Below are 26,305 nucleotides of genomic sequence, written 5' to 3'. Positions count from 1 at the left end.
TTTAGTGGCATTTCCCTCACACACATTGGAGGAACTCTTGTTTTATACACCTTATCACTATTGCAACAATCAACACATTCCCTCACTACTCTCTCCACCCTCAAATCCATACACGACCACCAATAATCCAAATGAATTCTAGCCTTTGTCCTGCTCATACCTTGATGACCATCATGTCCAAGACTAATGATTTTATCTCTCAAAGCCACAGGAACTACTAGTCTCAAACCCCGTAACAGAAAACCATCTTGAACCGATAGTTCATCTTTCACTTTCCAATAGCCACACAAATCTTTGTCCTTCTTGGTATCATGAGTCCAACCACACCTGATCTTCTCACACACCTGTTGTAAAACCTTGTCCTCTGCTACAGCTTTCTGCAATTCATCTTGTTCTACAATTCCACCAGTTACACTGCACACAGAAACATCCTTCAAACCATACATATTCAAAGTTTCCTCAACTGCAGAGCTCAATCTGGAAAGACAATCAGCAACTCTATTATAGGAACCTGGGACATAGTGTTCTGTATAGTCATACTTCTGTAAACTGATCACCCACTTACTCACTCTTCCAGAAATTGAGTCTAGTCCTTTCCTCATAAATACCTCCACCAATGGTTTATGATCTGTAAAAACTTCAAATCTCCTACCCCACACAAAATTTCTAAGTTTATTTACTGCCCAATGGACACTTAAAGCTTCTTTTTCAATAGTAGAGTAATTGAATTCTGGTCCACGTAACGTTCTAGAACAAAATACTATCGGCTTGCGATCTAAATCATCCATCTCTTGTAACAACACAGCTCCCAAACCCTTCTCACTCGCATCAGTCATAATCACGCATTTTTTCATAGGATCAAAAGATTCCAAACACCCAATGAAAGATAATTCAGCTTTGATGTTCTCAAACTCTTTCAAACATGCCTCATCCCATTTAAATTCAGTATTTGTTTTTAAAAGCTGACGCATGCACATTGTTTTGGAAGCAAGATCTGGTAAGAATTTTGCATGAAATTCAACCATTCCTAGAAAAGACATTAACTCATCTTTTTTCTCAGGTGCACGTAGATGCAAGATATTTTCTACCAACTCCTTCTTAGGATGCAAACCTGCTGCAGTAATCTTACGACCTAGGTAATCCAACTCAGTTTTCTTAAAATGACATTTCTTCAGTTTGAGTGTCAGCCCATGATCTCTGAGAACAGTTAGAACTTTCCTGACTCTCGAGTCATGCTCAACCATAGTGCTTCCATGTATTAAAATGTCATCCTGGAAACACTTGACACCAGTCATAGAACCAAACAACTTGTACATAAGCCTTTGAAATACTGCAGCTGCAGAAACTAACCCAAAGGGCATCCTAAGAAATCTGTAAGTGCCAAATGGAGGGATAAACGTGGTATAATCACGTGAATCCGGATGTAGTACAATCTGATGATATGCTGAGGTCAAATCAAATTTCGTGTGGAACTTGGAACCAGATAACATGGTGACCATCTCAGTGATGTTAGGTAGAGGGAACTGGTCACTGATGACACATTTATTGAGATTCCTCAAGTCCACACATAACCTCAGTTCTCCGGATTGTTTTCTCGCCACTACAATGGGTGAAATCCATTCAGATGACTCCACAGGCTCGATGATACCTTCATTACACAGCCTTTTAATCTCCTTTTCCACATCTTCTTTCAAAGAGATAGGAATAGGGCGTACTTTAGCTGTAACAGGAATAGATCCTTTCCTTAATTTTATCTGATGAGCATATTTCTTCAAACAACCTAATTTCGTACTGAAAACTTTTTGAACTCATCAACAAATTCAGGTAAAGACTCCTCCCTTGTAGTATCTATCTCACATATCTGACTCAAGGTTTTTACACAATCTTCTTTGATCATAACCGGAGAAGGAGAGTTAGGATCAAGAATGACTCTCAAACCTTCCTGATGAGGCCAACTTAAGACACTATGGGGGTCATTCTGACCTCCGTCCACCAAGGTACCGCCGTCAGAACACCGCACCGCGGTCGAAAGACCGCGGCGGTGATTCTGACATTTGCCCTGTGCTGGCGGGCGGCCGCCAAAAGACCGCCCGCCAGCACAGGGCAAATCAACCTTCCCACCAGGATGCCCGCTCAGAATTGAGCCGGCGGAGTGGGAAGGTGCGACGGGTGCAGTTGCACCCGTCGCGTATTTCAGTGTCTGCTGGGCAGACACTGAAATACTTTTTGGGGCCCTCTTACGGGGGCCCCGCGGCACCCCCTACCGCCATCCTGTTCATGGCGGGAGAGCCGCCATGAACAGGATGGCGGTAGGGGGTGTCAGAATCCCCATGGCGGCGGAGCACGCTCCGCCGCCATGGAGGATTCTGACGGGCAGCGGAAAGTCGGCGGTACACCGCCGACTTTCCGTTTCTGGCCGCGGCTGAACCGCCGCGGTCAGAATGCCCAGCGGTGCACCGCCAGCCTGTTGGCGGTGCTACCGCCGACCTCCGCCATGGCGGTAATTACCGCCATGGTCAGAATGACCCCCTAACTCCTTTGACTGGAACGTACATTTTCCCATAAATAGTGTTGGACTTGAACGTAATCTCTGCTTCGAAATATCCCCTCAGATCAATGACCTGACCTCCATATCCACCAGGAATAAGATCAGGATTTTCCAGTTTGACTTTGTGACTCAAATTTTGGTCAAAAAACTCAGAAATTAATGTCAACCACGCTTCAGAGTCAAACAACATCTCACACGATATTCCAAGAATGGTTACAGTATCCTTAGGATGTTTTTTTCTTCCTGTAGTCAATGAAACTGACAAAATGCAATCTTCAATTGTTTTTACCAGTGTTTGATTTTTTATAGATTTGCAACATTTAGCAAAATGTCCTTTCTTATTACACAATCTACAGGTAGAGTTCACAGCAGGACATTTTTTGTAAGTTGCAAAATGTCCTAAATTTCCGCAACGGAAACACCTAGCATTTTTGTAACGGTTCTCTGCACTTTGGTCAATTTTGTCATCCTCACGCTGAGAGGTATTACACTTGGCCGATTCTCCTTTCGTCACAATTTTGTTCACTTCTACCTTCCTTTGTTTCTCTAACTCCTCGATACAAGCCAATGTATGTTCGACACTTTTGGCCAGAATAATTACTTCTTGCAACGTAGGATCATCTTTACTCCATAATTCTTGCCTGATCTTGTCACTCGCACATCTCAACATAAACTGATCTCTAATTCTTTCTTCAATTGTACTACCAAATTTGCATGTTGATGCAAGTTTTCTAAGAGCAGTAATATACTCCTCTATCCTTTCACCTGCTCTCTGCTCCCTCATCCCAAAATGATACCGTTCTAATATAGTACTGACTTTGGGTAGGTAGTGTAAATTGAGTTTTTTTAGACAGAGTTCAAATTCGTTGAGGTCTGTAGCTTCTTCCCCTGGATCTGGAAGACTTTCAAATATTTCTTGACCCTCACAACCAAGACAGTGCATGAGCAGTGCAGTTTTCCGTTCATTTGTCAAATTAGATCCACAAACCCTGGCATAATGCAGAAAAGTTTTCTTCCATTTGGACCACTTTATCATTGGTTCACCAGGCGTTGTTAAAAAGAAAGGTGGTGGAGTAACACTTTGCATAATGTTGATAGAAAATGTTTACAACATATGTAAAATGTAAACTTTCATAACATATGTGAAACTTGTAGGTCAATCAGTATCGTTTTGTAGCTTGTAACAAATAGCCGAAATTTTGAAGGAGATAGACCTTGTTTAGTTAATCACTCTTCATAGAACTGGAAAAACATGGGAACAAAAAGAAAATGTCTCGGTGAGTTTCAATTAATCAATGTCGACGTTTTATTCGTAGACACCCGCACGTTGATCACCAGACGTAAAATCGTTATTTGATTAGTTTATATGAACAACGTTTTGAAAATTCGTGAATGCGTGTTGATACGATAGAAAACAGCAGGCGCGCTGCTCTGTCTCGCGCTAGTTTCAATTGACGCTTCAGTTAGATTAAAACCTTATGCTTTCCTGAGCATAACAAATAAACAAAAAGTTTAATTAGTCTTCACGCTCTCCTGAGCGTGAATGTAAAGTGCAGAAACACACGGAACGAGCGATAAATGCTGCTCTGTCCGCGTTGTCCTGCTCGCGCTGAAAGAAATATACACGCGCTCTCCTGAGCGCATTTAAACAGCAGTCAGCGAGAGGCAGGAAACTGAAAAGACGGTTTGCTGGACAGTTGCCAAATTTAAAGGTAATAAGAAGGAGAAAAAAAACAAATTATTACCTTATCTTTTCCTCAGTTCAGTTTTCAACATCCGAGAGTAGCAGGCAGTTCCAACAATACAAAAAAAAATGAATTAGGTAATTCCAATTGGTACAACTCAGATTCCAAAGGAAGATAGGATGAAGTAGCCACAAAAAGGTGTTAAGATGCTCCAAAACATCCTCGTCGCCAGTGTTAAAAGAAGAAAGTATATCCAAATAAATGTGTATTCTGGTCCTTTATTGGAGCATCTCATCCACAGCACAACAACAGCTACCCTCCTCTCAGCTCTGCTCAAATCTCCCTCAACACTCCACATTCTATATGATGTCAGAGCATGACATCAGGCCAGAGCAGAGCAAATAGAACATTCTACTTTGGTCTTACAATAGGTTATATACCACACAACTGTAATGGCAGCCCCACATTCAGTCAATACCATTACCAGTTCATGATGTATCTAGTCCCTGCGATCAAACTTGAGTCACACAGTAGTATATAGAGATATATTACACAGATGGGAGTGGACTGACACCTCAGAGCCACAAATGCAGATAGATGGAGGTGGTCATACTCAGTGCTTAGGGTGATACTAATACTCACATGAATTGCATAGGCAGGATGGTCTCAAACTCGTGGCTATGCATTTTGACCAACTCCACATTCCAGACATGGAAAAGTGTAGAAATGGGACATGTACATCCACTGACAGTATGCTTACGTGTCTACTATGGAAACTCAGCAAAGGTGCATAATACCCATTTCCAATAGACAATACACAGGATGTCATTACTACAATGTCACTTTGCATGCAGTGAGGCACGTGATCCCTATTAGGGCCAGCCAAGTGCCAGGATATAGTCAGTACTCACCCTGTTGTGGCTGCTGTGCGGTCCTCAAATGCCCAGTCACCACAGGGTAGGACACTGCCAAAATGCAGGCCATTAGGGGGGTCCGATGGGCACCCCTCCCTTGTTGGGAGGGCATCATTAGCTGGGCCTCTGCAGTCTTCCGGGCCCAGCATCTCAGGTCCCCCTGCAGTTTTCTGCAGTGGGTGCTCCACCAGCTGTGGACCCCTAGGGTCTGCACTTGCTTGGCGATGACACGCCAGATCCCTTTTTTCTGATGGACGTTCACCTTCATGGATGACACAGACGGAAGGAGAAAGTCAGGTACACATGCCCCATACCAACTGCAGTGGACAATACACATCTGACTCACCAAGTGCCACACATTGACTTTGCAACCATGGAGGACAGGCATAACATCCGGTCTGAATTGTATGATCATGGATCTATGTGCACAGTTGGAGCCTGATCTATTGCCTGCCATACGCAATCCCTATGCCATACTTTCGACAGTGCAAGTCTTGTCAGTGCTAGACTTTCTTGCCATTGGGTCCTTTCAGAATTCAGAACACAGTGGGCTTGAAAGCAGGGATGTCACAGCCCCTGTTCAGTCTTGTGTTGAAGGATGTACTGTGTGCGTTATTGAAACAACTGGACAGCTACATCAGGTTCCCCCAACGTGGAGATTTGGCCTATGTGAAGGCAGACTTCTATGATATGGAACACATCCCTCATGTGATAGAGGCCATAGATGGTACCCATGTAGCCTCGGTCCCTCACAGTGCCAATTAACAGGTGAATAGTAACAGGAAGTACTACCACTCGATCAGTGTTCAGGTGGTGTGTCTGGCAGACCAGTACATTGCACAGGTGACAGCCAAGTTTCCAGTATCTGTGCATGACTCCTACATTCTGAGGAACAGCAATATCCCACACATGATGGCACCACTACACACAGAGAGGGCTTGGTATGTATACATTTGGATGTGTATCTGTTATAGCACCTGTCATCACATTCTTCCCTGTGGCTGTACTTATATTGTAACAGCTCCTACCTATATGCACACAGGTGCCTCTGGCTATCCTAACCTTCCCTGACTGTTGACACCAGTGAGGTACACTGCCACGGAAGGGGAACTCCATTTCAATGAGGCCCATGTCAGGGCCAGGCATGTAATCAAAAGGACATTTGGCCATCTAAAAGCCAGGTTCAGGTGCATGGACATCTCTGGCGATGCCCTCCTATATACTCCTCAAAAGGTATGCCAGATCATAGTTGTCTGCTGCATGCTCCTCCATCTTTCCCTGCAACATCAGATACCATTGCTAGCTGATGATGACAAGGCAGCTGGACCAGTGGCTGGTGATGCAGACATGGAAAGTGATGAGGAGCTGACTCTAGGACTGAGCTCATCGATCAGTACTTCCTGTGACATACAGGTATGCTGACTGTGTATTTGTAAGTGATGTGTAACAACATTGAATGGTGACAATGGTCCTCCTGATTAGTTTAATCAGTGATGTTGTAATGTGTTCCTCTCCCTATGTGTCTGTTGGGGGAGGTGAGTGCTTGAATGTAAGGTGAAGGGTTTACATGTATTTGATCTTACATGTGCACTCACTGCAGGTTGCTAAATTCACATCTTGTATGGACAGACCTGTGTTGAGCTATGTGTCCTGCATTCTCCTGTTCTCATGTTATTCCACCCACTGACTGTGTTATGTCAATTAATGCCTCTGCAACCTATGGCTTGAGGCATTCATGCTTATTAGCTGTTGGTAACTGTTTACAGAATAGAGTTTTGCACATGACAGATGGCAGTTACAGTGAATTGTCATGTATTTCCTGTGACAGGGGAAGTAGAAATGTCACCTGTTTTGCCCTGCTTCGGTGGTAATCTACACTGGGCTGGACAACTACGTATTGCATATGAGCTTTGTATGACACCATGACGTCTGTCCTGATGTAACTCTGTGTAATGGTCTCTTTTGCAGGTTGGAGGAGTGAATGTACTGTAATGTGTGTCTGGAATAGTGACTACCTTACATCTGACCTGGGACATATCTGTTGTACTGGTTTATGGGGCCATACTCACATAACATTTTGCAGACAAAACATTTGTACATGTTCAAATAAAGACACATATGCTGTTGCTGTGATCAACAGTGTTTATTGGACGTACAGGGAATGTGGACAAACAATCTATTGTGCCTACAGTGACAAACAGGTGATGAGTGGGGCCATGGTAGTTGTAATCATCAGAGTAGGTGGCACAGCTGTAGGTAGCACAGGCCCAGTGTCCAAGGGCCATGGGAAAATAGAGTAATGTCATTGAATAGTCAACAGGGTTTCTCAGTGGCACACCAGGGAGAGAAATCAGGAGAGTTTCACTTCCTGGCAGTGGGTTTGGTCTTGGCATCTGCTCCAGCAGGATGTCTGGATGGACGTCCACATTTGTGGGGGGTGGTTCATCAGCTGAGGAGGGAGGGGTGCCAGAGGACTGTGGTTCCCCTGGCAGTGCCTCCATTCCACTAGCTGGGTGGTGTTGATGTCCCTGAGCACCCCTGCAATGGAGGCCATGGTGGCATAGTGGGCCTACCACTTCTGGATGATTTACTGGTGGTATTCCCTCTGCAGCCTTTGGTTTTCCCCCAACATAGTAATGATCTGGCCCATCCTGTCCTGGGATTGTTGGTATGCTCCCAGGACTTGGGAGATGGTTTGCTGGTCAGTTGACTCCCTTGGATGCCCCATCCTCTGGTCCACAGGGTCTGTCCGATGCCCTCTGCCCCATGTGCCTGTGCCCCTGGTACAGTGTACCCACTCCCAGTGTCACCAGGACCTTCATTGTCCTAAGTGTGAAGGCTCGACTCAGGTCCCTGAACTGTGGGGCAAACTATTGATTGAACTGTCCTTGGGACACAGGTTTGGGGATGAAGGGTTGGCTGTGCTGTTGATGCCACAGGGTGGGGGGGGGGGGTTTAATGTGGGCAGGGTGAGGCAGGGAGTGGTAGACTGACCAGGTGTTCCAGATGGGCCAGGTAAGTCGTCAATGTTCAGACATCCAGAGGCGTTGTCCTCACTGGGGCCTTCATCCTGAGGAGGGCTGTCTGTCTCTGGCATCCTCTCGATGGTGGCAGGGGTACCTGTGGATGGAGTGAGAGAGAGTTAAATAGTGGACATGTGATTGGTTATCTCTTTGTCTGATGCATACAGTGGCTTGACATGATTCCCAGCAATGGCAATGACAGATGCAGCACTGCAAACATTGTTTGTGGGTAGTGGATTGTGACGTGTACCATGCTCCATTGAGGATTGGTATCAATCAGGATAGGTAACGTTTGGTTTCAGGTCTTGTGCGATGGTTCACATGACAAGTGTGCCCTGTTTGCTCGTGGCAATCAGGCTTGCTAGATGCTGTACATTGCAGCATGGTGTCCAAGTGGGAGGAGGGTACGTCTGTATGCATGGTAACTTGTCCTGTCTGTGCATTTGGTGCATGGGATTTACCTTCTTGCTTTCTAGGCCATGCTTAGTCCATTTCGGGGTTGTAGATCAGGATAAGTCACCATTAGGTTTGGTGACAGTGCTGTGGCTGTGTTTAGCCTTGTTTGATATTGTGCAGTGCCATTGCATTGCTGTCATTGCCATTTAATGGTCCTCAGTTGAAGCATCCAGTTGGTGTAGCTAGCGCAATAGTCAAACATGCAAGAGATGTGCTGTGGAGTGGACATAGCAGGTTTTGATGTAGATGGGCTAGCATTGCGGGAGTGTGAGCATTGATGCTGGGTGGTGGTGCGGCATGCAGGAGAGGATCATTAGGTGATTAGGTGGGAGGTGTAGTGGAAGATTGCGTGAATTTGGGAGTGTTTGGGTGGTGTGGAAGTATGCTGGACATGACGAAAGTGTGCCAGAGGAGTGATAGTCCAGTCCTCCGGGTATTGCAGTCAGGCCCTCTTGGTGCAGGATGTCCTTCTCCTCCCACAATGTGAACTTTGGGGGAGGAGGTGGGGGCCCACCACCAGTCTTCTGCATGACAATCTGGTGGCATGATGTCATGGAACGCACCTTCCACTGAAGGCTGTTCCACCTGTTCCTGATGTCCACCCTTTTGCGTGGATGGTTACCTACTGAGTTGACCCTGTCGACAATTCTCTGCCATAACTCAATTTTCCTGGCAATGGATGTTTGCTGGACCTGTGCTTCAAACAGTTGTGGCTCTACCCTGACAATTTCATCGATCATGACCCTCAAGTCATTGTCTGTGAAGCTTGGGTGTTTTTGTCGGGAGATGGTGGTGGTTGTGATGTTGATGGGTGTTGTGTGAGCAAGGGTGCAGTGTAGGGTGCTTGGTGGGGTGGGGTGTTTAGTTTTATGTGATAGTCAGTTGTGGTGTTTGTGTGTACTTGTTATGTGTGTATTGCGTTGCTCGTGCAGTTGTATGGTGTGTGCTGAGTGAGATGTCTATGTGTGCCTAAAGTTTAAAGGTGGTGTCTGTCGTTTTGTGCCTGCTTTGATGTATGCAAATGTCGTTTGAGTTGCAAAGGGTTATGGGTTGTGTGGGGGTGTGTTATATAGTGCAGTGAGTAGGTGTGTCTGCTGTGTGTATGTGTGTCAGGTGTGGGGTTTTCGAACTGGCCAATGTGATATTCTGTCTGAAGTGAGTTTTTGTGTGCAGCGGCTTGCAACGCCAATGGTTTTCCGCCATGGTAGAACTGCTGTGCTGATTTGTGTGTCATCTGGTGGGTGGTAAGTTGTTGGGCTGGTGGTGCTGGTGGTGGAACCACCTCTTTCCTGCCCACCTGTGTCCTGGCAATATGTCGGATTTTTGGCTGTCTAGTGACATTCTTCAGTGTGTGACTCTTAATACGGTAGTCAGATGATCGCCCCTAATGTAAATTTTCAAAGTGTTTTATAATGTTAACTGTTTTATTTCTTATTATTTCAATTTGTGACCTTAATGTTTTGTTTCCCTTTTTTGTTCTAGTGCAAAGCTTTTTGATTTCCTTGGTGGCAGACCCTTTCAGCTTGTGTAGTTTCATGTGTTTGATGAGAAAACTTTTTGTACTGTTTACTTCAAATGAGTATTATTGACCTGCATGAATGCGTTTTTTAATGGGGTAATATTAGCGACATATTTCGCTTCTGTCTTTTTGTGTGTCAAATTCTCCTTGTGTTTATGGAAGATGCCTATTGTGTTGTCTTGTGTGTAGTTTTCTTTTGTTTTTCCTTTCTAGTGCGATATCATTGGTGCTTTCTGTGTCCGTACAGAGTAGGTGCAGGTGATCTTCAGTTTAGCTGTCTCTGGCAAGTGAGTGGTATTTTTTTTCAGTGTGTAGGTCTTTGTGTGCTTTGTATTGACTGACTTTTCCTTCCAGATCACTGTATGCCAGTAGTTTTACTTTCTGTCTGATAAAGCCACACTTATTTTCCATAGTGTTGGGTATTGTTGACTTATTTGTTGTGTTACTTTTATTAGCAAGGATTATGGCTAGCTGCAGGATTGCAGCTAAGCAGGATGCTGGTTTGCTTTTGAAATCTTCCTCTGACCATGGTTCTGAGACTGAATCTGCATCTGAGGCAGAGGAAAAAGTCCAAGATTCTGGCAGTGAATTTTCTGTAAGAGAGGAGTCATCTGATTCTAAAGCCACTCTCGGTGAGTATTTTTGGATGGGATTGTTGACCAGGCTAATTTGTATGCTGAACAGTATTTGAGGGAAAATAGTGCAAGACGTAAGCCCCACTTTAGAGCTATCCAGTGGATTCCCCACACATCTCCATGAGTTGAAGATGTTCTTGGGTTTAACTTTTTTGATGGGCTTAATAAGAAAGCCATTGCTGTCTCCATACTGATCTACTAGTCCCTTGATGGCAACAGCTATATTTCCTACATCCATGAGTCATGATCAATATTTACTTCTACTTCATTGCATTTTGTTGATAATGCTTCAGCATTGCCACGAGATTCACCTGATTGTGACCATCTCTTCAGGATTTGGCCTGTAATTGATCATTTTGTAGCTCGTTTTTCAGAGATCTATGTTCCAGGGAAATAAATAGCTGTGGATGAGTCTTTTTTCCTGCTCAAGGGCTGTTTGGTTTTTAGGAAGTACATTCCTAGTAAATGGGTACATTATGGAATTAATATGAATATGCTGTCAGAGAGTAGTGCTTCATATGTCTATAACTTCAAGGTGTACACTGGTAGGGATTGTTTTATTGACCCAACTGGGGTCAATCCACTTTTGGAGTCCTTGTGTAGGAACTTAGTAGAGGACTTTTTAACAGAGATCACCATGTATATGTAGATAATTTCTACACTGGTGTGCAATTGTTCAAGGAATTGTTCAAAATGGATTCTGTTGCTTGGACAGTGCAGCGCCTTGTATAGTGATTAACTTGTAGCTGTGAACTTTTCAAACAGGAGTGATGTCCACATGCTGACCACCATTCATGATGAAAGTACTTCATCTGTGACTGTTTGGGGTTAGGTTGCTGATGAAGCACGCAACCCAGTGTGCATTTTAGACTGCAATAAGCATGTGGTTGGTGTAGATAGAGTAAATCAGAAATTAAAGCCTTACAATGCTTTTCCTAGGGCTTACATTTGGTATAAGAAGTTGGCTATCCATGTGCTTCATTTAGCAACCTTCAAAGCTTTTGTTGTATTCAATGATTTTTCTCCAGATTCAAAGATGACTTTTGTTCAGTTTCAGCAGTCTGAAATAGGCAGCCTTGTTGTAGTAGAGAAGGCAAGTGTTCCTAGAGTTGGAGCGGTGGAGGATGTGGCTAGGCTGAAAGAAAGGCACTTTCCAGATAACATTCCTCCAACACTCCAAAAAACACATTCCCTGTAGGAGTTGTAGAGTCTGTGACTGAACAGGTGTGCCGAAGGATATTCCTTCGACCTGCCCAAGTGTTTTTCTAATCCTGGGCTGTGTGCCTGCATATTTTAAATTATACCACACACATCAGACTTATTGAGAGCAGCCATACACGTAAAAGAGAACTGACTGGTCAGTATAGTTTTATAATTTTTGTTCAGCTTCACAGCAGTAGTTTGATCTATTTAGTTAGACCTGTTGTGTTTGAGAACATAATTGTTTTTTTATCTCCTTCAAATCGCTTTATGTTTTTTTAAATTACAATAAATGTGATGGTGGTGTGTGTGGACTGGCGCCTGGCTAGCAGTGTGTGTGGACTGAGGCATGGCTGATGATATGTATGGAATGGCCCTTGGCTGGCAATGTGTGCGGACTGGGGTTTGGCTGGCGTTGTGCACGGGGGGGCGCTTGGCTGGCAGAGTGCTTGGACTGGCACTTGGCCAGCAGTGTGCGTGGACCTGTGCCTCTCTGGTGATGTACGTGCACTTGCACTTGGTTGGCAATGTGCATGGACCGGGGCCTGACTGGCAGTGTGTGCATGGGTTAGTGCTTGGCTAGCAGTGTGTGTGGACTGGCGCTTGGCAGGCAGTGTGCATGCATGGTGCTTGGCTGGTGGTGTACGTGTCTGGTGCTTGACTGGCGGTATGAGTGGAATGGTGCCTGGCTGGCGGTGTGTGTAGACTGCTGCTTAGCAGGCATTGTGCGAGGACTGGCCCTTGGCTAGGAGTGTGCATGGACTGACACTTGGCTGGTTGTGTGTGTGAGCTGGCATTTGGCTGGCAGTGTGTGTGTAGTGACTTGCTGCCAGTCACTACACATATATTAGCAGCCAAATGCCAGTCCAGGCACTCTGTCAGCTGCCAGAAGGTGTGATTACTGTGTCAGTCATCTGGGAGTATGAGACTGATGGGTCTTTGAATGGTGCTCTCTGTTGATATGAGTGTTGTAATATGCTGGGCCCATGGCTGACTGTGAATGGTTTTCTGTGTGTCCCACATGAAAGATGTGTGATTGGCCTTTAAAGGGGTTGGTGCCTTATTGCGGCTTTACAGCTCACGAGCTATGAGTTAATAGTTCTGTTTTTTTTACTTTCAACTGTATTTCATTTTTGTGAAATCTCTTGTTAATAAAATTTACATATTGAACATTTCACTCACTCTTGTGCCAAATCCAACCAGTATGTATGTGTACTTGAGGGATAAATGGTTGTGCAGTAAAATTGCCCTTTTCTGTCTTTCTCTGCCAGGGTGTACATTGACACTAGGGAAAATCTAACAACTCTAGATATTTTGTAAAACAGACACCCAGGGGAGTACAGGGTAGTGTGCCTCTCATTGATCCTTGCAGGTTTTCTTGCCCACAATGCTCTGCAAACCCCAAAATTTGACTAAAATGACACATTTTCCTTACATTTCTATGCCATATTTTTCCAGAACAAGAAGGAAACCATAGAATTCCTACCACACAACGTTTCGCAACTTGTTCCAGTAAAAATGCTGCACCACTTGCGTGGCAGGGTCTAGTGCCTGAGACAGGAATGGATCACAATAACATCAATGGGAGTCCACAAAATGGGTCCCTTATTGACCTTGCTTGCATTTGTTCTGTTGCAGGCACTAGGCACAACAACACATGTGACGTACCATTTTTACAGAAGACTTGGGAGAATGCTGAGCGGAAGGAAGTTTGTGGCTCCCTGCAGATTCCAGAAATTTCCATCACAGAGTAAAATGTGATTTTTTAGTCAAAGTTTGAGGTTTCCAAGGGATTCTGGATAAAACAGAAGTTTGAGAGTCGTGCAAGTCACCCTATCCTGGATTTCCTTACATATATAGTTCTGAAAAATGTACAGGTTTGCTAGGTTTCCCTTGGCACCGGCTGAGCTAGGGCCAAAATCCAAGCTAGGCACATTGCAAAAAAAAGGGTCAGTTTTCAGTGGAAAAATATGATGTGTCCATGTTGTGTTTTGTCCCGTTCCTTGTCGAGGGCGCTAAGCCTACCCACTCAAGTGAGGTAACATTTTCATCAGAAGACTTTGGGGAATGCTGGATGGAATAAAAGTTGTGTATCCCCACAGATTCCAGAATGTTCCATCACAGAAATGTGAGGACAATGTGTTTTTTCAGTCAAAGGTTGAGGTTTGCAAGGGATTCTGGGCAGCAAAACCTGGTGAGAGCCACACAAGTCTCTTAGATTCCCCTAGGTGTCTACTTTTCACAAATGTACAGGTTCGCTATGTTTCCCTAGGTGCCGCCTGAGCTACGGCCCAAAATTCACAACTAGGCACATTGTAAAAAAAGGCTATGTTTTCAGTGGAAAAATGTAATGTGACCATTTACTAACATGGGCACTAGGCCTACCCACACAAATGAGGCACCATTTTTATCACAAGACTTGGGGAAATGCTGTGTGGGTGGAGGTTTGTGGCTACCCTCAGATTCCAGAACTTTCCATCTCAGAAATGTGAGGAAAATTGTTTTTAGTCACATATTGAGGTTTGCAAGGGATTCTGGGTAACACAACCTCCCAAGAGTCATGAAAGTCACCCCATTCTGTATTTCCCTTGGAGTCTTGTTTTAAAAAATGTACACATTTGCCTGGTTTCCCTAGGTGCCAGTTGAGCCAGGGCCTAAAATTTACAGCTAGGCACAATTGCAAAAAAGGGTCAGTTTTCAGTGGAAAAGTGTGATGTGTCCATGTTGCATTTTGGGCCCTTTCCTGTTGCGGGCACTAGGCCTACCCATACAAGTGAGGTATGATTTTTATCAGACAACTTGGGTGAATGCTGGTTGGAAGGTGGTTTGTGGCTCCCCTCAGATTCCAGAACTTTTCATCACACAATATGAGGGAAATTAGTCTTTTCAATCAAAATGTGAGGTATGCAAGGGATTCTGGGTAATACAACCTGGTGCGAGCCATGCAAGTCACCCCATTCTGGCTTCCCCTAGTTGTCTACTTTTAACAAATGTACAGGTTTGCTAGGTTTCCCAAGGCACCAGCTGAGCTAGGGCCCAAAATCCACAGCTAGGCACATTGCAAAACAAGGGTCAGTTTTCAGTGGAAAAAAGTGATGTGTCCATGTTGCATTTTGGACCATTTCCTGCCACGGGCAGTAGGCCTACTCACACAATTGAGGTAATATTTCTATCATAAGACTTGGGGGAATGCTGGGTGGAAGGAATTTTGGGACATATGTACGAACACTTTTTCCCATAGACACAGAATGGGTAAAAACCTTTGCTACATCTGGCCCTTTGTGGCTTCCCTCAGATTCCAGAACTTTCCATCACAGAAATATGAGGAAAATGTGTTTTTAGTCTAAGTTTGAGGTTTGCAAGGGATTCTGGCCAATAGAACCTGGTGAGAACCAAGCAACTCACCCCATCCTGGATTCACCTAGGTGGCTAATTTTCACAAATGTACAGATTTGCTATATTTCCCTAGGTGCCGGCTCAGAAACAGCCAAAATACACAACTAGGCAGATTGCAAAGCAAGGGTCAGTTTTCAGTGGAAAAATGTGATGTGTCCATGTTGTATTTTGGTCCATTTCCTGCAGCGTGCACCAGGCTTACCCACACAAGTGAGATACCATTTTTATTGTAAGATTTAGGGAAAAGCTGGCTAGAAAGAAATGTGTGTCTCCTCACAGATTCCAGAATGTTCCATCACAGAACTGTGAGGAAAATGTGTTTTTTCAGTCAAAGTTTGATGTTTGCAAGGCATTCTGGGTAACAGGTTTGCTGGGTTTCCCTAGATGCCAGCTGCTTTAGGCACAAAATCCACAATTAGGCAATTTGCAAAAAAGGTTCAGTTTTCGGAGGAAAAATATGTTGTGTCCATGTTGTGTTTTGGACCTTCTTCTGTCACAGGCACTAGGTCTACTCTTGCAAGTGAGGTACCATTTTTATCAGAAGACCTGGGGTAATGCTGAAGGGAAGGACGTTTGTGGTTTCCCCCGGGTTCCAGAACTTTTGATCAAAGAAATGTGAGGGAAATGTGTGTTTTAGTAGAATTGTGAGGTTTGCAAGGGATTCTGGGTAACACAACCTGGTGAGAGCCACACAAGTCACCCCATCCTGGATTTCCTTAGGTATCTAGTTTTCAACAACGTACAGGTTTGCTACTTTTTCCTTGGTGCTGGCTAAGATAAGGCCCAAAATCAACAGTGAGGCATATTGCAAATAAGGGGTCAATTTTCAGTGAAAAAAATGTGATGTGCCCATGTTGCATTTTGAGCTGTTTCCTTTGACAGGCAAGAGGTCTAGCCACACAAGTGAGGTACCATTTTTATCCTATGCCTTAGGGGAACATAGAATAGTAGAACAAGTGTTATTATCAATAGTATTTCTATGCATTTGTGCCATCCTAATGTAAGACAGTGTATAAGAAATAAGTCATTTTGAGCAAAGCCTTACCCACAAATGGAAAGATGTGCAAATAATTACTACTTGTAAACTACAGATCTTGTGCCATTTTGGAAATACATTGGTTTCCATGATAATTATTTTTCACTATTTGTATTTTACCATATGAATTGCTGTGTACCCGGTACACAATGAAAATCCTTTGTAAGGTGCAGCTCAGTATTTGGTCTGGGTATCTCAAGTTCTTGGAAAACCCACAAACCTTATGTATGGCCACAAGCTGAAGAGTCTAGCAGATGTAATGATATATTGCTTTTGCACATCAGCCACTGTGATGATAAGTTACAAATGACAACGTTGTCACAAATGCCTGTCTTTTCCTGCTAATTTTCAATATTGTTCCATTTCCTTACTAAAGGGCTCATTACGAGTTAGGAAGTCTCAGGATTGCGATGTTGGCGGCATCGGTTATGCGCCAAATTATGACCATGACGGTCTTCCGAAGAGAACACAGCTAAATCACTGCCAGTACCGCCAGTGCGGATATGCCGCCACGGATGGCGTTAGGCACCTTCAGGCCGATGGGAACCATGTTCCCGGCAGACATATTACGAGGCTGCACTCTGCCAAGGGTTCCGAGGCGGTTGCACCACCACGAAAACCCTGGCAGACACCAACTCTATAAAAGGAAACACCCAGCTTCTGGTACACATACCTCACTGGAGCCGCAATGGAACCTAAAGTGGAAGTCCTCCCACTGCTCCTGCTCGCACAATTTCTCCGGAACCAGCGACGAAGACAACAACCATGAATACACAGACCCACCTCACACAGGAGGAAAAACCCAATCTACACACGGACACACAACAGACACTTCTGGGATGGCTTGCGACGGCAACACACACGTAAGTGCATACCCGTACGCACATACACACATTCCTACATACAGAAACACACACACGCACACCCGTACTAAACTCACCACGGCCAACACACATGTGTCATACACACATCAATCCACATACACATACACAGCACCGGCACTAACACAACCATCCACAACAGCACCGATACACACAAGGACAACAAAACTGCAACTACACAGACACTTCACCAAGCAATGTCATTGCACACATCCACATGACAACACACATTAACAACAACAGGTAACAACACCAGTCACCAATAAACATAATTACACTGCCATACAACAAAGCATATGTCACAACACGCAAACACCACACACAACGCATATGACATAGCCATCACCACACACACATAGACACAACAACCACACAAGGGCATACAACACCACCATTACACCTCTACACAAACAATACACAATTGTGCTACATACATGCATGTAACAAACACAACATGTCTCACACACAGAACACAGCAATGACAGCAAGACAAATGGCAGGGTCACACCCACACATGCAGCCCAGGCACAACAGCTGGCCCAACCAACACACACACGTCACACATGCACAAACCAAAGCCCACAAACACCAAACGGCCCTGTTGAAAGATAGGCATGACGAGTATGTCAACATCAATCCAACAATATGTTGGGCCAGATGTATTAATAAATAAGAACAATAAAAAGAAATATGAACATATGTACAAATTAAAGGCCATTGGCCAGTCCAAAGTGCCAAAGGCACAAATGGCACCTTAGAGTGCCTAAACTTGACTCCTGAGTGCAAATTGACCTCCACATGGTAGGCAAGCAGAGACCTCAGGGATTGGGTGGAGATGGTGGAGGAGGGGGTTTGGGCTTGGGTTTGGGAGGATGTTCTTTGGGTTTGGGTTTGGGAGGGGGGCCCTTGGGCTTGACCTTGGATTTGAGAGGGGGGTCCTTGGGCCTGGGCTTGGGAGGGGTAGACTTCTTGGCAGGGGGAGGGGCATGGACACTTGAGGGGGCAGGGGAGGACTTGGAGGTGGAAGGGCTAGACTTGGAGGAAGAACGCTTGGGGGTATCACAAGTTGGGAGAGGAGTAGGGAACAAGGAAAGCAGGAAATGCTTCTTAGACACACAAGGGCGGTCATGGCAAAGGGGTCTGGGGGTGGAGAGAGAGGGAGTGGCTGTAAGATGTGTCGGTGTGGATGTTTTGGGTGCAAGTGCGTGCGTGGAATGCTTGTGGGTGCTGAGTGTCTGTTGGGAGGGTGAGTGCGGGCAATTAGGTGTCTTGTGAGGAGGGGGGGAGGAGGTTCAGGGAGATGCCATGTAGGATGGGTGACTGTCTGTTGGGGTGGGTGTTGTCTGTGTGCATGCCGGTGGTAGGTCTTATGGTGTTTGTGCTTGTCAGTGGTACCCTTCCCTGTTGAGGTGGCTGCATGCCTGTGTGTATGTGTGCTTTGGATGGGTTTGGGGAGAGGGGTTTGGGATTGGGAGAAGGTAGGTGAAGGGGGACAGTGGACAAGGGGAGACTGGCTGTCATCAGTGAGGAGGCCAGAGCCTGAAAGGATCTCTGGAGGTCAGCCGGGGCAACGTGAATGCCCTCCAGGAGCACTTTGCTCTGTTGGACTTGAGCTGCCCGTCCCTGGATGGCATTCACAATGGGGGACTGACCCACAGAGATGGACATCAGGAGGTCAATAGCCTCCTCAATGAGGGCAGCAGGGCTGACTGGGGCAGGGGCAGAGGTGTCTGTGGCAAAGGAGATGCCCACCCTCTTGGATGAGCGGGTGCAGCCAACTGGGTTGGGAGCTACAGGGAGGGCAGTGCTAGTAAGGAGGTGGCAGACAAAGATGGTGCTGGGGTGGTCACAGATGGGTCCGCCACCTTGAGGGAGTGTCCACTGAAGGAGAATTCCAAAGAAGAGGTGGTAGATCCGGTCTCCCCGGTGGCACTCCCTTCGCCCTCCGTCCCACTGGGTCCCTCACTCTCTCTGGTTGCAGCTTCCTGGGTCCAGTGAGTTGCTGCCTCCCCACTTGCCTGTGCCCCTTCTCCTTCACCTGACGGTGTTGATACACACAAATAGAGTGGGAGGTAGAGAGGGAGAGAGAAAAAGAGAGAGCGAGAGAGAAAGCGAGAGAGAGCGAAAAAGGGTTAACATATAGCTCTCATACATACTGGTTAACAAGCACATCTGTGACAATACTTATCCTGGCTAGGCCATTGCAGGTGCCAATATACATTACCTACATCATGTCACAACATGTCACTACTACCCACACCTGTATTACAACCCTCACACCTACATCAATACCTAATTAGGACAGCTCAAATGGAGTCATCCACATGATGACTACCAACCCCATTTCTGGCACAGCATGCCCTGGATGCAGTATCAATTGTATGCCTATATACACATCAAACCACTCCAGGCCCATTTCATCCGTCCAGCTGATTGAAACAAAACACTTTTGTCTCCCACAGTGACAATATATGAGCAGACCATGCCATCTGTAACATATCCATTATATTGAAGACAACTCCACTCAAAGACCACACAGCACCTCCCTGTCACATTACATGCCAGACCAAACACTCTGTACAGTGATGCCAATATGGAAATCAAACCTGAATTACGCTTTGCAAGTCAGACACCCAAAGAGTTGACATCTGATGTGTAAAATGAGAGTCTGTGGCATAGCCATTTGAATAGTCTGACCCAATCATAGGGCCAGATCAGCAGACACCAAATAACATATATATCACAACTGACCATACAGTCAAGTGCATCTACAAAGGCCCATAGAACACATATGACCAGCAGCTCCCGCCAGCAGCAGCTGCAAAACTTTTACTACAAAACAATAATAAACTAAGTTTATTATCGTTTTGTAGTAAAAGGGGTGGGGCATTAGGGATGACAAGACCTGAGGGGGAGTGCACACTCCACCTCAGTGCGCAACACAGTTGCTGAGGTGGATCGAGCAGGCACAGGCTCCCACTCTGCCTGGGGGTGCCCTGGCTGGGCACTCCCAGCCAATTCGACGCTGCTCAGATTGGCTGCAGGGCAGGCTGGGAGCCTGTGCCTGCTGTGCAGGAGAGGAGCAGAGAGGCAGCTGCGGCAGCAGCAGAGAAGCAGGTAAGTAATAAAAAAAAAATATTAATTCACCCCCACGCACCTCCCAGTGCCACCCCACCCCAACAAAGCCCCGCAAGCTGGTCCTGCATATGACACATCCATTCTCAATCATGAGTGCAGTGTCACAACAGATGTACTTCAGGAACACACATATTACACCATGGTCCACTTAGAATGCCACAACAAATGCAGTCACACCTGTCATACTGCGCAACATGACAGCTTCACCCTCAAACACCATTCCTGAAATGACAATACCTGTCACAGAGCCCAGACAACACACATCTCTGACAGTAAATGTCATGATGCATTAGGCACACATGACCCAACACCACTGCCTGTACACCACTTACACATCCCACTACTACATGAGCCAGCCAGCGGAGACTAAATGCAACATTAGATTCACATCTACATGCCATGTGACATGCAATAGGCCAACCTCTCCTAATCTGCCACTTCAGCTTGACCAAGGCATGCAGAAAAGTCCCAGCCCATCAGATGTGCCCCCACCTTACCTTTAGGACATGATGTAGGCAGTCACTCTGCAATGTAGCATATCACTTGCTAGGCCACTGTCATACATCCCATATACATACCATGGTGACATATACAAGACCTGTCAAGCCACTTACCACCTCTAGTATCATCCCATTAGTTTAATGGTCACATCCCCACAAGTATTGCACCTAGGAATGCATGATGTCTACAGCCAGACATCATCATTTGTACATGTATCAGCATCCCTGTTTGCCGATCTTCACATACCCTACAGTCAGAAGATCACCGATATATATCAATACAGCATTCAAATCAGTAATCCTGTCCCATGGAGGCCATATCTTTTGTGGAACTTGTTAAAAGAAGAAAGTATATCCAAATAAATGTGTATTCTGGTCCTTTATTGGAGCATCTCATCCACAGCACAACAATAGCTACCCTCCTCTCAGCTCTGCTCAACTCTCCCTCAACACTCCACATTCTATATGATGTCAGAGCATGACATCAGGCCAGAGCAGAGCAAAGAGAACATTCTACTTTGGTCTTACAATAGGTTATATACCACACACCTCCCTCCTTTAAAAAAAAAGAAAATGCTCCAAGGAAACTATATACAAGATTTGAAAAGAAATACAGGAAAATAAAATAGAATAAAATGTACAGTGCCTATGCAAACATCATCATCAACAATTCCCTATAAATTTAACAATTCTATTAAGGTTCAATACTCTACCATCTTTTATCTTTACTGCATTTCTAAAAAGCTTAACAACTTCAAAAGGTCCTTGAAATTTACTTTTGTCTTTACACAAAGTCGGTTTTTTAACCAAGATCTGGTCACCAATCTTTATATTATAATCATGCACGCCTTTCTTATTGTCGTAGTACATCTTCCTCTTTTGTACACTTACACTTTCATTTTCATTCTTCACATTCACTATGTCTTGTTCAATTTCGTTCTTCCTCTACCATACCCATGCAGGTGCAAGTGAAGTGTTAGCCTTTCGACCTCGGAAAAGATCGAAAGGAACTTTACCTGTTGTGGAATGAGGAGTCACCCTGTATGCACAAAGACATTTTTTCAGACCATCCTTCCAGTCTCTATTTGATGCACTTTCTAGTTGTATACACTCTTTCACACACCTGTAGAATCTTTCTACAATCCCATTCCCTTCGGGATGGTAAAGAGAACACTTCTTGTGCCTTATACCAAATTTTCCAAGAAACTCACTCATTTCTCTCGAAACAAATTGTGGTCCATTATCCGTGACAATTGTATTGGGAAAACCTTCACGCCCAAAAATGTCTTTGAAAAACTCAATAATTTTCTCAGTCTCCGTACTGCTACATATAACAATTTCAGCCCACCTGGAAAAATGATCAATCAGTACTATCAAGTAATTGGCACCACCCCTACCATGTACCGGGCCCACAATGTCAACTGCTACTTCCTGCCATGGTTTTAGTGGCATTTCCCTCACACACATTGGAGGAACTCTTGTTTTATACACCTTATCACTATTGCAACAATCAACACATTCCCTCACTACTCTCTCCACCCTCAAATCCACACCCGACCACCAATAATCCAAACGAGTTCTAGCCTTTGTCCTGCTCATACCTTGATGACCATCATGTCCAAGACTAATGATTTTATCTCTCAAAGCCACAGGAACTACTAGTCTCAAACCCCGTAACAGAAAACCATCTTGAACCGATAGTTCATCTTTCACTTTCCAATAGCCACACAAATCTTTGTCCTTCTTGGTATCATGAGTCCAACCACACCTGATCTTCTCACACACCTGTTGTAAAACCTTGTCCTCTGCTACAACTTTCTGCAATTCATCTTGTTCTACAATTCCACCAGTTACACTGCACACGGAAACATCCTTCAAACCATACATATTCAAAGTTTCCTCAACTGCAGAGCTCAATCTGGAAAGACAATCAGCAACTCTATTATAGGAACCTGGGACATAGTGTACTGTATAGTCATACTTCTGTAAACTGATCACCCACTTACTCACTCTTCCAGAAATTGAGTCTAGTCCTTTCCTCATAAATACCTCCACCAATGGTTTATGATCTGTAAAAACTTCAAATCTCCTACCCCACACAAAATTTCTAAGTTTATTTACTGCCCAATGGACACTTAAAGCTTCTTTTTCAATAGTGGAGTAATTGAATTCTGGTCCACGTAACGTTCTAGAACAAAATACTATGGGCTTGCGGTCTAAATCATCCATCTCTTGTAACAACACAGCTCCCAAACCCTTCTCACTCGCATCAGTCATAATCACGCATTTTTTCATAGGATCAAAAGATTCCAAACACCCAATGAAAGATAATTCAGCTTTGATGTTCTCAAACTCTTTCAAACATGCCTCATCCCATTTAAATTCAGTATTTTTTTTTAAAAGCTGACGCATGCACATTGTTTTGGAAGCAAGATCTGGTAAGAATTTTGCATGAAATTCAACCATTCCTAGAAAAGACATTAACTCATCTTTTTTCTCAGGTGCACGTAGATGCAAGATATTTTCTACCAACTCCTTCTTAGGATGCAAACCTGCTGCAGTAATCTTACGACCTAGGTAATCCAACTCAGTTTTCTTAAAATGAAATTTCTTCAGTTTGAGTGTCAGCCCATGATCTCTGAGAATAGTTAGAACTTTCCTGACTCTCGAGTCATGCTCAACCATAGTGCTTCCATGTATTAAAATGTCATCCTGGAAACACTTGACACCAGTCATAGAACCAAACAACTTGTACATAAGCCTTTGAAATACTGCAGCTGCAGAAACTAACCCAAAGGGCATCCTAAGAAATCTGTAAGTGCCAAATGGAGTGATAAACGTGGTATAATCACGTGAATCCGGATGTAGTACAATCTGATGATATGCTGAGGTCAAATCAAATTTCGTGTGGAACTTGGAACCAGATAACATGGTGACCATCTCAGTGATGTTAGGTAGAGGGAACTGGTCACTGATGACACATTTATTGAGATTCCTCAAGTCCACACATAACCTCAGTTCTCCGGATTGTTTTCTCGCCACTACAATGGGTGAAATCCATTCAGATGACTCCACAGGCTCGATGATACCTTCATTACACAGCCTTTTAATCTCCTTTTCCACATCTTCTTTCAAAGAGATAGGAATAGGGCGTACTTTAGCTGTAACAGGAATAGATCCTTTCCTTAATTTTATCTGATGAGCATATTTCTTCAAACAACCTAATTTCGTACTGAAAACTTCTTTGAACTCATCAACAAATTCAGGTAAAGACTCCTCCCTTGTAGTATCTATCTCACATATCTGACTCAAGGTTTTTACACAATCTTCTTTGATCATAACCAGAGAAGGAGAGTTAGGATCAAGAATGACTCTCAAACCTTCCTGATGAGGCCAACTTAAGACACTATCTCCTTTGACTGGAACGTACATTTTCCCATAAATAGTGTTGGACTTGTACGTAATCTCTGCTTCGAAATATCCCCTCAGATCAATGACCTGACCTCCATATCCACCAGGAACAAGATCAGGATTTTCCAGTTTGACTTTGTGACTCAAATTTTGGTAAAAAAACTCAGAAATTAATGTCAACCACGCTCCAGAGTCAAACAACATCTCACACGATATTCCAAGAATGGTTACAGTATCCTTAGGATGTTTTTTTCTTCCTGTAGTCAATGAAACTGACAAAATGCAATCTTCAATTGTTTTTACCAGTGTTTGATTTTTTATAGATTTGCAACATTTAGCAAAATGTCCTTTCTTATTACACAATCTACAGGCAGAGTTCACAGCAGGACATTTTTTGTAAGTTGCAAAATGTCCTACATTTCCGCAACGGAAACACCTAGCATTTTTGTAACGGTTCTCTGCACTTTGGTCAATTTTGTCATCCTCACGCTGAGAGGTATTACACTTGGCCGATTCTCCTTTCGTCACAATTTTGTTCACTTCTACCTTCCTTTGTTTCTCTAACTCCTCGATACAAGCCAATGTATGTTCGACACTTTTGGCCAGAATAATTACTTCTTGCAACGTAGGATCATCTTTACTCCATAATTCTTGCCTGATCTTGTCACTCGCACATCTCAACATAAACTGATCTCTAATTCTTTCTTCAATTGTACTACCAAATTTGCATGTTGATGCAAGTTTTCTAAGAGCAGTAATATACTCCTCTATCCTTTCACCTGCTCTCTGCTCCCTCATCCCAAAATGATACCGTTCTAATATAGTACTGACTTTGGGTAGGTAGTGTAAATTGAGTTTTTTTAGACAGAGTTCAAATTCGTTGAGGTCTGTAGCTTCTTCCCCTGGATCTGGAAGACTTTCAAATATTTCTTGACCCTCACAACCAAGACAGTGCATGAGCAGTGCAGTTTTCCATTCATTTGTCAAATTAGATCCACAAACCCTGGCATAATGCAGAAAAGTTTTCTTCCATTTGGACCACTTTATCATTGGTTCACCAGGCGTTGTTAAAAAGAAAGGTGGTGGAGTAACACTTTGCATAATGTTGATAGAAAATGTTTACAACATATGTAAAATGTAAACTTTCATAACATATGTGAAACTTGTAGGTCAATCAGTATCGTTTTGTAGCTTTTAACAAATAGCCGAAATTTTGAAGGAGATAGACCTTGTTTAGTTAATCACTCTTCATAGAACTGGAAAAACATGGGAACAAAAAGAAAATGTCTCGGTGAGTTTTAATTAATCAATGTCGACGTTTTATTTGTAGACACCCGCACCTTGATCACCAGACGTAAAATCGTTGTTTGATTAGTTTATATGAACAACGTTTTGAAAATTGGTGAATGCGTGTTGATACGATAGAAAACAGCAGGCGCGCTGCTCTGTCTCGCGCTAGTTTCAATTGACGCTTCAGTTAGATTAAAACCTTATGCTTTCCTGAGCATAACAAATAAACAAAAAGTTTAATTAGTCTTCACGCTCTCCTGAGCGTGAATGTAAAGTGCAGAAAAACACGGAACGAGCGATAAATGCTGCTCTGTCCGCGTTGTCCTGCTCGCGCTGAAAGAAATATACACGCGCTCTCCTGAGCGCATTTAAACAGCAGTCAGCGAGAGGCAGGAAACTGAAAAGACGGTTTGCTGGACAGTTGCCAAATTTAAAGGTAATAAGAAGGAGAAAAAAAACAAATTATTACCTTATCTTTTCCTCAGTTCAGTTTTCAACATCCGAGAGTAGCAGGCAGTTCCAACAATACAAAAAAAAATGAATTAGGTAATTCCAATTGGTACAACTCAGATTCCAAAGGAAGATAGGATGAAGTAGCCACAAAAAGGTGTTAAGATGCTCCAAAACATCCTCGTCGCCAGTGTTAAAAGAAGAAAGTATATCCAAATAAATG

Source organism: Pleurodeles waltl, chromosome 1_2 (genome assembly GCF_031143425.1).
Source record: "Pleurodeles waltl isolate 20211129_DDA chromosome 1_2, aPleWal1.hap1.20221129, whole genome shotgun sequence".
Taxonomy (NCBI): Eukaryota; Metazoa; Chordata; class Amphibia; order Caudata; family Salamandridae; genus Pleurodeles; species Pleurodeles waltl.
This window is presented reverse-complemented; position numbering follows the sequence as displayed.